This window comes from Stegodyphus dumicola, chromosome 8 (genome assembly GCF_044657685.1).
Source record: "Stegodyphus dumicola isolate Sdum_Otavi_A_Nest chromosome 8, ASM4465768v1".
NCBI lineage: Eukaryota > Metazoa > Arthropoda > Arachnida > Araneae > Eresidae > Stegodyphus > Stegodyphus dumicola.
The window spans coordinates 190,408,195-190,422,605 of record NC_140775.1 but is presented as its reverse complement, the minus strand read 5'-3'; the positions used below and the strand labels follow the sequence as shown (position 1 = coordinate 190,422,605).

Below are 14,411 nucleotides of genomic sequence, written 5' to 3'. Positions count from 1 at the left end.
GGGGTTGGATCACTCTTTAATACACTGTACACAATTCAGAGTGGAGGCATTATACTTTTGCACACTATCTGAAGGAATATCAAGCCAATTCCTCCTGTAAAACAGTATCCAATTTTGAAAGCATAACTGGAGGCTAATTTCAAGCACAAAATTTGAACACCAAATAGCCTCACAAATGTTGATTAATGTTCACACTGAAGGATTAGAGTGTCCAGATACAATGTCCTATTTCATAACCATGCACTTCAAGTTCTGTTTGAATAAAAAAACCTAAATGTGGGGAGAACAGTGTTGCCATCTTGACAGGCAAGTTGCTGACCAGGGAATAAAGTGTAGAGGAAAGCATGGCAATGATCACTCAAGATACTTTGTTTACATTCAAAAGACTGCAAAGGGCATCACTTTCATACTTCATAGTCAAAAAGACATGCAGGCATAAATAATTATCTGGGCATTCTCAAAACCATTAATTGCAACCATAGTCTGGAATCATGAATACTGATTTATGTTGCCACTGCTTACATGAGCAAACCCTGTAGTACTCTGCCTTCATGATGAGGCTTGAAAGCATTATACGACATCCACAATGGTTTATAAATTGCCATTCTACAAGAAATATGGAGTTCCGTTAAGACAATTTTGATAGAGTCCTGGAGGTGAGTGTTCATTTCAAACGTTATCTGTAGATTGGCTTTTGGGATGCTATGCCCTTCAGCATCTATCTATCATTATCAATCAGCTTTGTTTTCGCCACTGTCATCTTTTGAAAACTTAAATATTATCATTTTGTATACACTGCTACAATAAGGGCCAATATTATGCTCCCTGTACAAAATATTTTGTTGTTTTTATAACTAACTGAAAGCACTCCAATAATCACACATTTATATAATTCTGCATGGTCTCGCATTTCAGCAACTCTCAGAGGGCACAATGCGTACATGCAACATCTATATCACCTGTTGAAAGACTGACATTTTCACTTTCCTCTTAATGGTCACTAGGTCCACATAGTCAAAATTTCCACGGCATTAAATGGCCATACATAAATTTTTTCCACAGCTGTTTGTATTACACCCTCTTCTATGTATATGGAAACTTCTATCTTAAACAGCTGCATAAATTACAATACTACATAACCATCCAACAAAAAATTTGTATATGGTACTAAAAGAATGCTTTAAAAAATACTTTATAAAATAAAAAAAAAATGACTTTTACAATCAAATCCAGAATATATTTTAAAAAAAATCTAGAAAATGTGAATACTCACCATCTTCCTCCATTTGCAAGGAAGATGCTCCCTCCTATTACAAAATACAGTAAAATAACTTAAGAACATTTAAAAAAATCCATCTTAATCAATAGTATGGAGCACATGAAAGGAAATATAGAAATGAATTTTACACAAAAATATAAAATTCTAGAAAAAATATAATTAATTATAGCAAACGTATATCTACACTCAAAATCGTAGATAGGGCTTTTCCTTAAACATATAAAGTTCTAGAAAAAACTTTATTTTACAAAAAAATTTACAACAAAAATACACTTAAAAAAGTTAATGCTTGTTGTTAAAATGTTAAAAAAAAATAAGCATATTTTGTAACACCATAAAGCTAACCACGGTCTACAACGAGGCATATAATAACTTTTAAACAGCATCATTTATTTCTGAAGGACAATAACATTTTCAAACAAATGAGTGAACAATCATATTTAAGAAAAAATAAGCAATGGTTGTTTAGTAGGTACAGAGACTAACTATGGGTTGTTAAAACTGTTTCAAGCATGCAAGTTCAGAGCCACGAGTGCACCAGGTGGTAGGATTTAGGAACAACAGACTTTATGGAATTTAGAGAATAACTGAACAGCAAAATCCTGCAGAGACTGCAGAGATTGTACTGGTAGTAAAAAACCTAGCACCAGTTCTGCAGACTAGATGTATGTTCTATCCTAGACAATATTCTATAGATTGGATGACTAATTTGAATGAATACTGAGTTAAATTATCTAAACTAACTACAGTATAAAGCTATTATTAAAATATATTTTTGTTTGGATATAAATAAGATCCTATAACTCAGAAAATAACCTCAGTTTGAGTTTTACTAGAAGAAAAATGTTTTATATTTAAAACCCTAATGGCTACTGTCAAACTCTTTAAAAATAATAGTCTATTGCTTCAAATCCCTTTGCAAAGTGATGTCTAAAACTGACATAGTTTGGACAATGAAACTGAAATGTCTGCATTTGGAATTCATTACGATATTTATAATTAATAATATAAGGTTTGGATTTGGTTACAAGGATAGTTATTCAATTACAATACCAATTAAAGTTATACAAGGATTTGACCCAAATGTCTCCAAATTTGGTGATTTCCAGCCAAATTTGATACTTCAATTATACTGGTTAACAAGGAATTTAACTTTCAATTAAAAATATTGTAATGAAGAACAATTAACTTAGTATGTAAATGTAGCACACTCTTAATGTGGGAAACAAATAATGTAAGAAAACATGATTTTACTCCTCTGGTTAAAGGCAATTTACAGCAATGTCTTATTCTAATTTTAGCTACTTTACTAACGTTAAAATCTGAATTATCATAATAATGATATAAATAAACTTACTGAGCATTCCGTTACAATTTCTTCTTCTTCTTCTTCATCCTCTTCTACAGAAGCTAAAAATGGGATAAAACAAATGTATCAAAATTTTCACTCATAACATACGACAAGAACAGAGAGAAAAACTATGCACAATTAGGAGGTAGTGAAAATCTAAATTTATTAACAGTGTTTGTATAACGTCTCAAATAAGACTAAAAAAAGATGGGAAGAACAAAACAATGCTAAATTTCTTATTAGAAAATACAAGCATGTCTAGGAGGGGACAAAAAGAAAAACTTGCAGTTTTCATTGCTATTACTAGTAGTCAATGGGAAAAAAATAATTAATTTATTCAGACTTATCTATCAAAAAGATTTACTTTCTTTAGAAGTTTATGGATCTACTGCATAAAGAAAGCTTCTGTGCTGAACGCATATATAATTTACATTACAACATCATGTACGATACATCAACTATTCCACTAAAAATGTGTTTATAACATTAAAAGAATAGTTTTAAAAAATAAAAATATATATATCCATAATCTGATTTAAAAAACATCTAAATATCATAATATATAATGATATAAAAAATCATCTTGGCCTTACGTCACTACAAGGGCTGGATGTGGTGGCCAATGTTGCCTGCTATGAAGGGACAGACAGTTACAACCATGCCTTCTCCGGGATTCGAACTCAGGCTCACCACTATGGCAGTTAGGGTCACTAACCACTATACTGGCTGGGCAGCTGATATTTTATCCTTAGTATCAGTATCCTTAAAAAAACCTCCTCCAACCATCTTTCTTCCAGGATTCCAAATAATTTGGGAAAGCAGGAATAATTGCAAGCTTGAGTTTTACATTCCCAGAGTTGCAACTTACTAGTATAAGCTGTGATGGCATCCCGATGATAAATTATGTTCGAATCTCCACCTTGTAATTTCAAGTTCAATGAGTTCAATGAATCGAAAATACCTGATAGATAAGCCAACACAGTTTGAACACTTGGTTTTCGGAATTCCATACACAATTCAGTTTGATTTTGAATTTCGAAAAACTGAATCACTTTATCCCAAAGTTCAAATAATCTTGCTGACATATTTCCTTTTGAGAACCAGCATACTTCCACATGAAATAACGGTATTTTCCTAAATCTTCAAAAAGGGCCATAAAATGTTGAGTATTCAAAGCACTCCTTTTAACATAATTGATGATTGACAGTTTTGATGCATAATTTTCAGTTATCGTTGAGTTCATTTGGAAATGTCTTAGCTCCTAAAAGCTTGACGAGTGTATAACACAATAGCTGTAACATTGAGGCTTTTTTCTCTGACCATATGTACGAATGCTGAGCGAGATTCAAGCATTAAACGATTGCCATCTCTGCGTATCTATCAGTTTCTGCCATGAGAACTCATATTTGCAAAAGAATTCAGAAATTGTTGTCATTATATAAACTGCTTTTGAAGTAATCGTTAACTATGCAGAAAACAGCATCTCATCTTTAATTGTTTAATTTTATATGAACTGAATGAAAACTAACGGTTGACAACATTTTGCAGTATCTCTACTCTCGTCTAACTTTGCAAAAAAGTTTTTTTTTTTTTTTTTCTCTTTCATGGCCTGCACTAACTGATTTTTTATTTCTTCTGTCGTATCATCAATGTGACATTTCACAGAGTTGTCAGAAATTTATATTTGTGAAAGCTTTTGTTTACCTTTTAGTCTAAGAACAATAGCATCTGCTTTCAAGAGGCAAGGTCTGATGTCAGTTTTTATGAAAACATGGTTTTTCTTGGCCTTCGCAATAAGTAGGGATAACTCATATGAAGCTTCCAAGTGCTTTTTCAGATGACTGCACAATGGATGCAGTATAAACCAATTTCAGACATATCAAATTTCCACATTTTGCAAGCCAAAACTCCTTCAGCTTGTCTTTTAAACTGCTATGTTTTGTCAGCAAATGTCGCTCCAGACTAGATGTCTCATAGCATCATTGCTCAATACTTCATAACAAATACCATATTGCGTCTAATCGACACCATTTTTTTGTATAGCAACAAAACCTTATTTAGTACAATCATCATTCCATTAGCACTTTTTCCCCAAACTCATAAAGGAAGGAGAAAAAATAACAAGTCAACAGTTTATTTTCACATTAAAAGCACACATAACTTGTATATCCACAATTCACCTCTTAACAAATGTGACCTTTGTTACTAGCTCAGCTACTATTTCTTGAATGCGCAAAAGTGCATTAAGGGTAGATCGGCTTTGACAGCTATTCACTGGTTTGCATGCACAACAAAAAAGGATGTATTAAGGCTGGATGGATAGTCCTTGTGAAGTAAATTCGAAGTATAATATTTCATTCTGCGGTCTGATGCAGCCACTCCTGCTTTGGTAAAGCTCTCATTCTTAAGATACATGTTCTTTGGCCCAACTAAGACATGAGTGCAGCATAGCAGGGTTATGTAGTAGGCACAAACCGTGAAGTTCTGCTCACTTCTTTAGATGTCTCTAAAAACCAATGAATTAAGGTAATGCATGCAGGTGCTATCCATTTACAAAAAGAAATGCCTTCGTGAAGAATTTTGTAAGCATTACTTTAACAATTGTGGGGGAGTGAACATGCAGCTATCTCATTCACAGGGATTTAACATTTTAAGCAGCTAGTGTGCTCATCTATTCAGCCATTAGCATGTCTTCCTAAAACTTGTATTACATATATTATGAGTTATTCAGCTTTCAGAGTCTGATACCAATTTATTAATAAGTGTAAGAATATGGTAATGGGCAGACTCTGCACGTTGTATAATATTACAAACTGCAGAGCCAATCTACCTAATGCCACAAAACAGTCATACAATAATACAAACTGCATAGAGAGTCTATCTAATGCCAAGAAATTATATAACTATGATGCCATTGGGCATTATATATAAATATTAAAGATTCACTGAAAACAGGAATATAATAAATATAAAAAAATTCACTTAATGTTATTACCAATGCGGATATGTAATTGTTTGAACATTACATTCATCTTTCCATAAATAAACTGCTAACTTACAAACAAGGTATAATTTTATAGGAAGAAAACTAAACATTTTATTAAAAAGAAATTTTTTTTGTATGATTCCCAATGTTCATGCATCACTAAAGCTTCATCTGAGCATATTAAATATTCTTTTCTTTCAGAATCTTCAAATTTAATTGAAACAACAGACAACTGTTCAATGCATTCTCTTCCTGCTTTGTGATTATCACAGGCATTACTCCAGTTATTTAATTTTTTATTAAAAATTAGAAAATGGAAATCTTGATAGAATGGTGTGTGTCTTTCCACAAAATGCTAATTGTTTCATTAATACACCACAAATTTAGTAATACTGGCTTGCACTGTAGAGACATTAGGTAATTTTCGGAAGCAGAAAAGATGAAAAATTAGCAACACCTTTGCCGGGAATCGAACCACGGACCTATGAAATATCGGCTCAGTGTGCTGACCACTACACCACAAAGGCACGCTAAGAAGGCGGGGAGAAATACCTTACATACTCCCCTTTTTAAGGGCGACTGGGGTTTTTAGGGGAACCAATCGCCAAATCCTGGGTAAGGAGAAATCATCATCCACCACCCTTTTAGTTCGGGCACTACCGTAGAGACATTAGGTAAATTGGAAGCAGGCAAGATGAAAAATATGCAATGCCTTCGCCGGGAATCGAACCGCAGATCTCTCAATTACGCGCTGAGCATACAGACTACTACACCACGAAAGCTCGCTAACAAGGCGGGAGAAATACCTTACAGTACCTGAAGCTTTGCAGATGACACCAGCATAGTGGCACTGGTATCTGTTAGATGTCATACTCAAAATACCAACGTTATGATGCAAGAACTACCAGTTTGGCACAATGCTGACATAGTGCTGTCCTATGCTGGGCAATATGTTATTATTGACAACAGCAGATTAGTTCATACATATTAGTTCTTGCACTTTTGAACAATACACAAAGTGTGATTAATTAGTTCATACTGGATGCTTGCATTTTTGAACAATGCCCAAACAGATAATCCGATTGTATAGTTAGCAGAAATACTGTGATCCTTTCTCCCAGTGCATACATAACCCTAGAATTCTGCACCAGAAGCAGCAAGGAGATACAATGAACAAACAACACATTACTTCCCAGTCTATGTAAACATTCATTTCCCAAAAGATTTAATACCATTTAGCAGCTTAGTTGCTGTCTGCATATCCTACCCAAACACTTACATGCAATTTTCTGTGATATATAACTTTTAAAATATAAATAATTAATAATGACATACATTCTGAGAAGGCATATAGTATCAATTGATATGAATCAAATCTTAAAGCTGACACGAATCTTAAAAGTAAAAATTTTATGCATACCTTGTGCTCCCTCTGGAAATCGTTTTCTCCAAGGATGCCTAGCAGTATGGGCAATTCTACACACACTCTAATTGGCCCTATTGGAGGTGGAGGTAGAAGGTCCTCTGCCTGTAACAATAAGAGAAATATGTTTAAAAACTTTAAAAAGTCACTATTCATTTATATCTTACATTTACAATCTGATGTCAAAAGTCATGGGATAGGAGCATTCTGATTTTTGGAAGCTGCTTGAATCAAATATAAAAGCTATTATGAATTACTAGCAGCTTCACTGCCAGCCTTCATCTGGCTTTTAAATGTACCGGAAAAATGGCTGAAGGAAACACCAAACGTTAAATTTAAAAACTGCATAAAATTTTACTCTGCAGAACAACTTCATAAAAAAAAAAAAAAAAAAAAAAAAAAAACGTTATTACATATAACAAAATTAGGATGAAATAAGCAATATCCCTTAATACAAACATTAATTATCCTAATAAATAAATTAACCAACTTCCCTATGCAAAATCTTAAGAATTCAAATGGTATAAAGGAGGTTAAGAACTTGGTTTCCTAAAAAAATCACTCAAAACTTTTCAATATCTTAAAAACAGTGAAATGAGCAATAAATAACATAAAAGAATACAAAAAGCAAAAAATTCTGAAAAGCAAAGTATAATTAATGATATTTCATCTTATATTTTCAAGAGGAAAAAATTACAAATTAAAATTTACTATGTATGCCCCAAGGCAAAAACTAAAAGAAAAACTATGTTGATATTTTCTTTTCATTTCTTATGACACATATATGGCCAAGTGTTTAAAAAAGTAATAACTGAGATGAATTCAATACAAATGTTTAAAAAATCATAAACAACCATTTGAAACATTTGCTAAAAAAAAGCAGATGTTGAGATTTTTTTCTACAATATTATATTCTCTGGGATCAGATAAAGGGGCATAAAGAACAGTCATCATCTTTAAACAATTTTAGATAAGGTTACATCCCTCATAGATTATCAGCTGAACAGAACAGTCCCCCCCCCCCAAAAAAAAAAAAGCTGCAGAACAGTTTTATGATTTTACAAAGAATTTTTATCCAATTTAAAACTAATATAAGTCAAGATGAATTCGACTGTGTAAAGAGAGAGATTGAACACAGCCGTTGAAGCAAAGTTTTAAGCAATTTATATAATTTTACATATTATTGTGAAACTTTACAGAGAGCATACAAAAGATGTTCCATCCTGTGCAAACATTAAATGCATTTAAGAATGGCTGAAAAACACTAACATCAGCAAAAACGATTTTCTTTTAAATCTAAAACAGCATTCTGCTGTTGTTACTATACCTTCCAACTTCAGTGGCCAAATAAATATACAGTCAAAAGTCGTTAATTCGGACACCCATAATTCGGAATGATCTATAATCCGGACCTCAAAACTAAAAACTTTCTGCGCATGCGCCACGTTGACACATGCGCAGAGGCGTTCACGCGTGCGCGTAAGACCTTTTACGACTGCGCATATGAGTGTGCGCAAGTGCAGAATACGTTTTCGCGTGCGCATTTTATGTATAATGGACGTATAAGCTAAAATTATCTAATTATCTATCTCAGTTAATGTTGATGATTGCGTTGTTCCTTAATTTTCGAATTGCATCCGGCTTATTATTTTTTGCAGACTGTAAGAGCAATTTTATAAAAGTAAGCTTAAACTTTCGATTATATCAAATAGAATTTCCGATATATATTTGTTAATATGTAAAGGATCTAAAGCGAAAGTATGTTTTGAAATCCGAAATCTGTTTATCAATTTCACGCTGCTCGGCGGCGGGCGCCTAATGAATTGGAAGTTGATTTGTCAGCACTATCCTTATCTTCAGAGCAGATGTTTTTATTTTATTTGGCTTATAATTCCTTACCAAATGTAGTATTTCATCTCGATATGCTCCATCTTTGATATGATTTAAAACAAGTTCCTCGTCATTATAATTTGCTTCCGATAGCGAAGAAAAGTGACAGAGGTTATTGAAAACAAAAAAATTTCGATTGACAAATTAGTCGGTGTTCTTGACACAGCAATTATAGGACTTGAATGGCGGAACTTTGTAACTGAACAAGAAATTATGTCTGTTTAATAGAATTAAAGAGAAAGTATTATCACATGAAACGAAGCAAAACTTAAACAACTTACATTGAAAGAAATGTTTAATAAAGTAAACAAATAAATATTAAGCTTTTTCTTTTTGCAAATTTTGATACCCTTTAGATCATAATTGTTCTTTATTTCATAAATTACGGTTTCATATTTTTAATTTTAGAATTTCTGCATGCCATCTTACGAGATTTAAACTGATGATCTATAATCCGGAAAAATCGATAATCCGGAATCGCCGAAGTCCCGACGAGTCCGGATTAACGACTTTTGACTGTATACAAATTTTATCGCAGACATGAGACTAAAGTTGCATCTGGCATTAGCTTAGGCTTAGTGCACTTTATGGGCAAGAATATGGGTTTATATCATGAAATATAAAGAAGGAGGTGAAACTTCCATTGTAGAGTCATTAGGTAATTTTAAAGCAGAAGACATGAAAAATTAGCAATGCTGTCACCAGGACACGAACCTGGACCTCTCGAATACACGCCGAGTGTGACATTACACCATGAAGGCATGCAGGAAGGAGAGAGAATATACCTTATATAACAATCCAGCACACCCAATATGGAATACCAATTCAGCACACCTAATATGGCTGCAGTATCACAAAAATATTTAAAAACATCATATCTTTAGAATTTCCAAAATACAGTGTCACGTGCTGGAGATAAATATGTTTTTTCTCATATTTTGTTGCCAATGCTCACTTTGAAATCATCGAGTTTGTTAAAAGTTCTACAATACATGTAATAGATAATAAAACAAATTCAAAATTCCAAGATGGGTTTCCAAGTGTCCCTCTCGGTTGGAGGACTATGTTATTCAAAATTTGATGCCTCTAGCTACTGTTACTTTTTCACAATGAGAGAAACTTCCATACATTCATGTAGATGCTTCATTATCCAGTTTTTTTAAATATAATACATGGCAGTAATATTTGGCGAAAAATTACAGTTTGAAAAGTGAACTAACACAGAAAGTGAAACAAACAAAATGCTGTTTTGAAATGAATAGCCCTTTGGATTAAAAATATCAAAATCAAAATTGACATTTAACTTTTATAAATAAGAATAACTCATTATGACAGAAAAGAAAATTTAAAGCACAGAATTCTATAACATTCATTAAAATTTCGCTACAGTTTATATCAAACTGAATTAAGATATAAGTATTCAATAAAATGAGAGAGAGGACGAGCATAATTAAATTTAACATTTATAAATATTAAGCATTATTGTTAGTAATATGATTAGTTTTCTAAGAGGGGATTGAAAAAGATATTCAGATTAATCATTCAATAAAAAGTACAATGATCCTTTAAGGTTTATTTTTTCCTAAAGTTCAGAAATAAAAAGTGTAAAGTGAATTCTCAAGAGAAAATTGATATACATTTAAATATTCCAACATAATTAATTACATGGGAAAAACTCTTTATCGTGAAAAATATAAAAGGAAAATGAAATTAATTAAAAAATAATTACAATAGCTTTTTTGATTTTGTTATATAAAAAAGTTTCAGAAACTGTGCTTTGTATTTACAGCATTTAATACTTTATTTATTTTCCAAAATCAAAATATTCCGAAGTCACAAAAATGGAAAGAAATCGTAACTTTAAAATAGAGCAGGAAAAAATAAAAAGGTTTTAGTTTAATGTTATTTCTTAAATATAATTTGAATATGTTATCATTATTTTATGCTAATTAACAGTGCTGTTTTGTTTGTAAAAAAAAATGTGAAAATCTCTGGCTAAAGAATTTTGTATACAAACTAAATGTTTATGTTTCAATTCGAGGCCTAACCTCATGCTTGAAACTTGAGTAGCTGCCATTTATATTGAAAACTAGGGAAGAATTCAAAGGTTCACCCATCAAATACATATTTATGACTACATTGCCAAAAAATATTCCTCCAAAATATTAAGTTACACTCAAAATTACCCCTCTTTTCTACCACTAAAGAGGGGTTTTTAGCTCAACAGTAATTTAAATCAGGGGTCCGGTAACAGAGTGGGTATATAAATACTTTTGATGTGGCAGATTGCGACCAAAAAGGGAAATGCACATTTACATGTTATAGCAGTCCCATGTACAAATTTTTAACATTTTGAGGTTCCTCATTTTTGAGTTATACCAGCTACATGCATACATACATACAGATGTCACAAAAAAATATCTTCTGAATCCATTTTGGGAAAAAGATTTCTTTATTCTGTCCGCACATACAGATGTTGTGAAAAAAAGAATCATTCAAATGGATTCGAGAGCGGTCAAAATGTATATTTTCGTTGAAATATGAAATCCAAAATTTTTCACGATTTAAAAAATTCTCATTGTACTTTTTACAAGAATAAAGATTTCATGTCCTATCTTTCCTACTTTCATAGGAGTATTCTAAGTTGGTTCACAGAAATTTTCGGTAGTGATTTTATTTAAATTTTAATTTTTGCTCTATATATGTTGTAATTTATTTTAATTTTGGAGATTTTTTTTTTTCCACACAAAACTTGTTCAAAATATGAAATATGAGTGAAATTTTGCACCTGATCAAAATGCAAACAAAATGTACTAATAAATCGATTGAAAAGTAAAGTACATACTAAACTGAAGAAATCTCCACTATTCTGGGACAAAAATATATTTTTGCAAATGTTTAAAAACAGCTTAAAGAAATTTATGTTAGGTGAAACTGCATGAAAGTCTAAAACACAAGGCTCTTCATAAGATCATAGGGCATAGGCCAATCACAGGAATCTCACGGTCTTGTTTAAAAACTTCTATGTTCTTCATCATAGTTGCATCTTCATGGTGTGATGAATTAACTGGAACATGGCCCTCCGAAGCTTCCTGAATTAGCCAAAACAGCCCACAGGCTGAAAAGTTTGGAGACGCCTGATTTAAATCCTTTTTTGCTGATAAATACCCCCATCTGTTCTCGCACTCGAACATGGATTCGAAGAAATGGAAATTGATTGCTGTACCACCATCGGCTTAAATATTTAGGGAACTAATTTTTTTAGTGCTCAAATTAAGAAACTGCTCTGAAATTATTAGGGAACTCCTTCCCTTCTTTTTTTTTTTTTTTTTGGTGTGTGTGTGTTATGTGGCTGTGATTTGTTAGTGCTTTCTTTTATTTCATTTTATTTCTTTTATTTCATTCTTTTTCTTTATAATATTTTTTGGCATTTGTTTTCTTATTTCCTCTTTTTTTCCTGGCATTCTCTCAGGTGCAGCCCATTTCTGGCTATAAAGTGAATTCATATTTGCTAGGCAGACTGCACTGTGCCCGGATTCTAACTAACCATGCTAACAAGGCTGTAAAGTCCATAAATGATCAGCGAGTGGACAACACTGATTGTCCATAGACAATAAAACCACACATCTGTAACTATCTCTCCAAATCTACTATGAAAATGGCTTTTCTTCTCTAACACAGAAAGAGTTAATTGAGTCAGTCACCAAATGTTTTTTCCTTTTGTACCTTAAAAAAGGCTTATGAACCACCTTATAAAAGTTCTTTTCCACTCTTCAGTATTTTAGATGGTGTTCATAGCTAAAGCAGCTCACGTTATTTCCAGAATGCTGAGTAACTATGCTGACTAACTATTTTCAGAATGCTGACTAACTAACTCGGTTATTGGGTTCAACTCTCTTTGGAGAAATCACCGAATGTATTTTTCTTTCTACCTTAAAAAAGGCTTATGGACCACCTTACAAAAGTTCTTTTCCACTTTTTACTATTTTAGATGGTGTTCATAGCTTAAGCAGCTTACATTATTTCCAGAATGCAGTGTAACTATGGTTACCTCGGTCATTAGGTTCAACTTTGCTTGCAGAAAATTTTATATCAGTCTTGAACAATAAAGCTGGCCGTCTATAATTCTGGTGTGAAAATTCTACAGCAATAAGCAGTGCCATCTATTGGCAAAAGGTAAAGTCTGCTTTTCTCAAAATTCACTCTTTAAACTGCACTGTATACAATGTCTTATTCCATAACCATGCACTCCAAATCCTGCTTGAAAAAAACAAACCTAAAAGTGGGGTGAGCAGTGTTGCCATCTTGAAAGGCTCCAGGGAATAAAGTATAGAGGAAAGCATGGACATGATCAGTCTGGATATTTTGAATTTCTGTGTAAAATAACAAGTGGGCAATACTGCAATGAAGATATTGCCCCCATACATAAAGGGCATAACTTTATAATTCAAAGTAGCAAGACATACAGGCATAAATGATTTTCTGGGCATTCTCAAAACATATATGCAAACGCAGTCTGGAATCAAGAACAATAATTCAGCAGTTTGATAGCTAATTTATAGCTAAATAACTTGCATTACATATGATAACTCACTATAACATGCAAAGTTTGTATGTAACAAATTATTAATTAAATGTAATGTAACAAATAATTAATCAAAATGTATATAAAACATTTTATAGAAGAGATAACTGTTTTACTAATTTCATAACTAACTCTAGAATATGATTTAAAAAAAAAAAACATGAATACTTACCACCTTTTTCATCTTTCGTGGACGGGTCTCCTGCCTATTAGAAAATACAGTGAAATAATTTAAGAACATTAAAAAAAAATTCATCTTAGTCATTACAGAATATTACATGAGATAAGCATCTAAACCCCTCAAAAATGCAGATAGGTATTTTACACAAAAATTAAAAAATTTATAAGAAACTGCATATCTTGCAAAAGGGTACTACAGTCAAAAGTCGTTAATTCGGACACCCATAATCCGGAATGATCTATAATTCGGACCTCAAAGCTACAAACATTCTGCTCCTGCATCGCGTTGACGCATGCGCGTAAGACCTTTACTGCTACGCATATTCGTGTGCGTATGCACATAATACGTTTACACATGCGTGTTTAATGTATAACGGACGGTATAAGCAAAAATTATCTAATTATCTATTTCAGTTAATGCTGCAGATTGCGTTGTTCCTTAATCTTTGAATTGGATCTGGCTTATTATTTTTTGCAGACTGTTAGAGCAATTTTATAAAAGTAAGCTTGAACTTTCGATTATGTCAAATAGAATTTCCCATGCTGGAGCTCCCAAAGGATCTACAAAGCGAAAGTATGTTTCGATATCCATCAAACAAAAAGTGGAATTGCTGCAAAACATGGATAAAGGCATGAAGAAAGTGACAGAGAGGTTAGTGAAAACGAAAAAAATTTTGATTGACAAGTTAGTCGGTATTCTCGGCACAGCAATTACAG

The 14,411-nt window shown here is 32.5% G+C and overlaps 1 long non-coding RNA gene across 1 annotated transcript in view; it reads right to left on the bottom strand.

Annotated features, from left to right (window-relative positions):
• The window catches only part of LOC118184815 (uncharacterized), a 40,606-nt gene that overhangs the window by 18,194 nt on the left and 8,001 nt on the right, over positions 1-14,411 (bottom strand). Inside the window, exons 3-6 of the long non-coding RNA XR_004757484.2 lie at positions 13,687-13,720; positions 7,037-7,144; positions 2,637-2,689; positions 1,274-1,307 (exon numbers count right to left, since the gene is read on the bottom strand). This is a non-coding gene — a long non-coding RNA (uncharacterized LOC118184815). The remainder of the gene's footprint in view (positions 1-1,273; positions 1,308-2,636; positions 2,690-7,036; positions 7,145-13,686; positions 13,721-14,411) is intronic.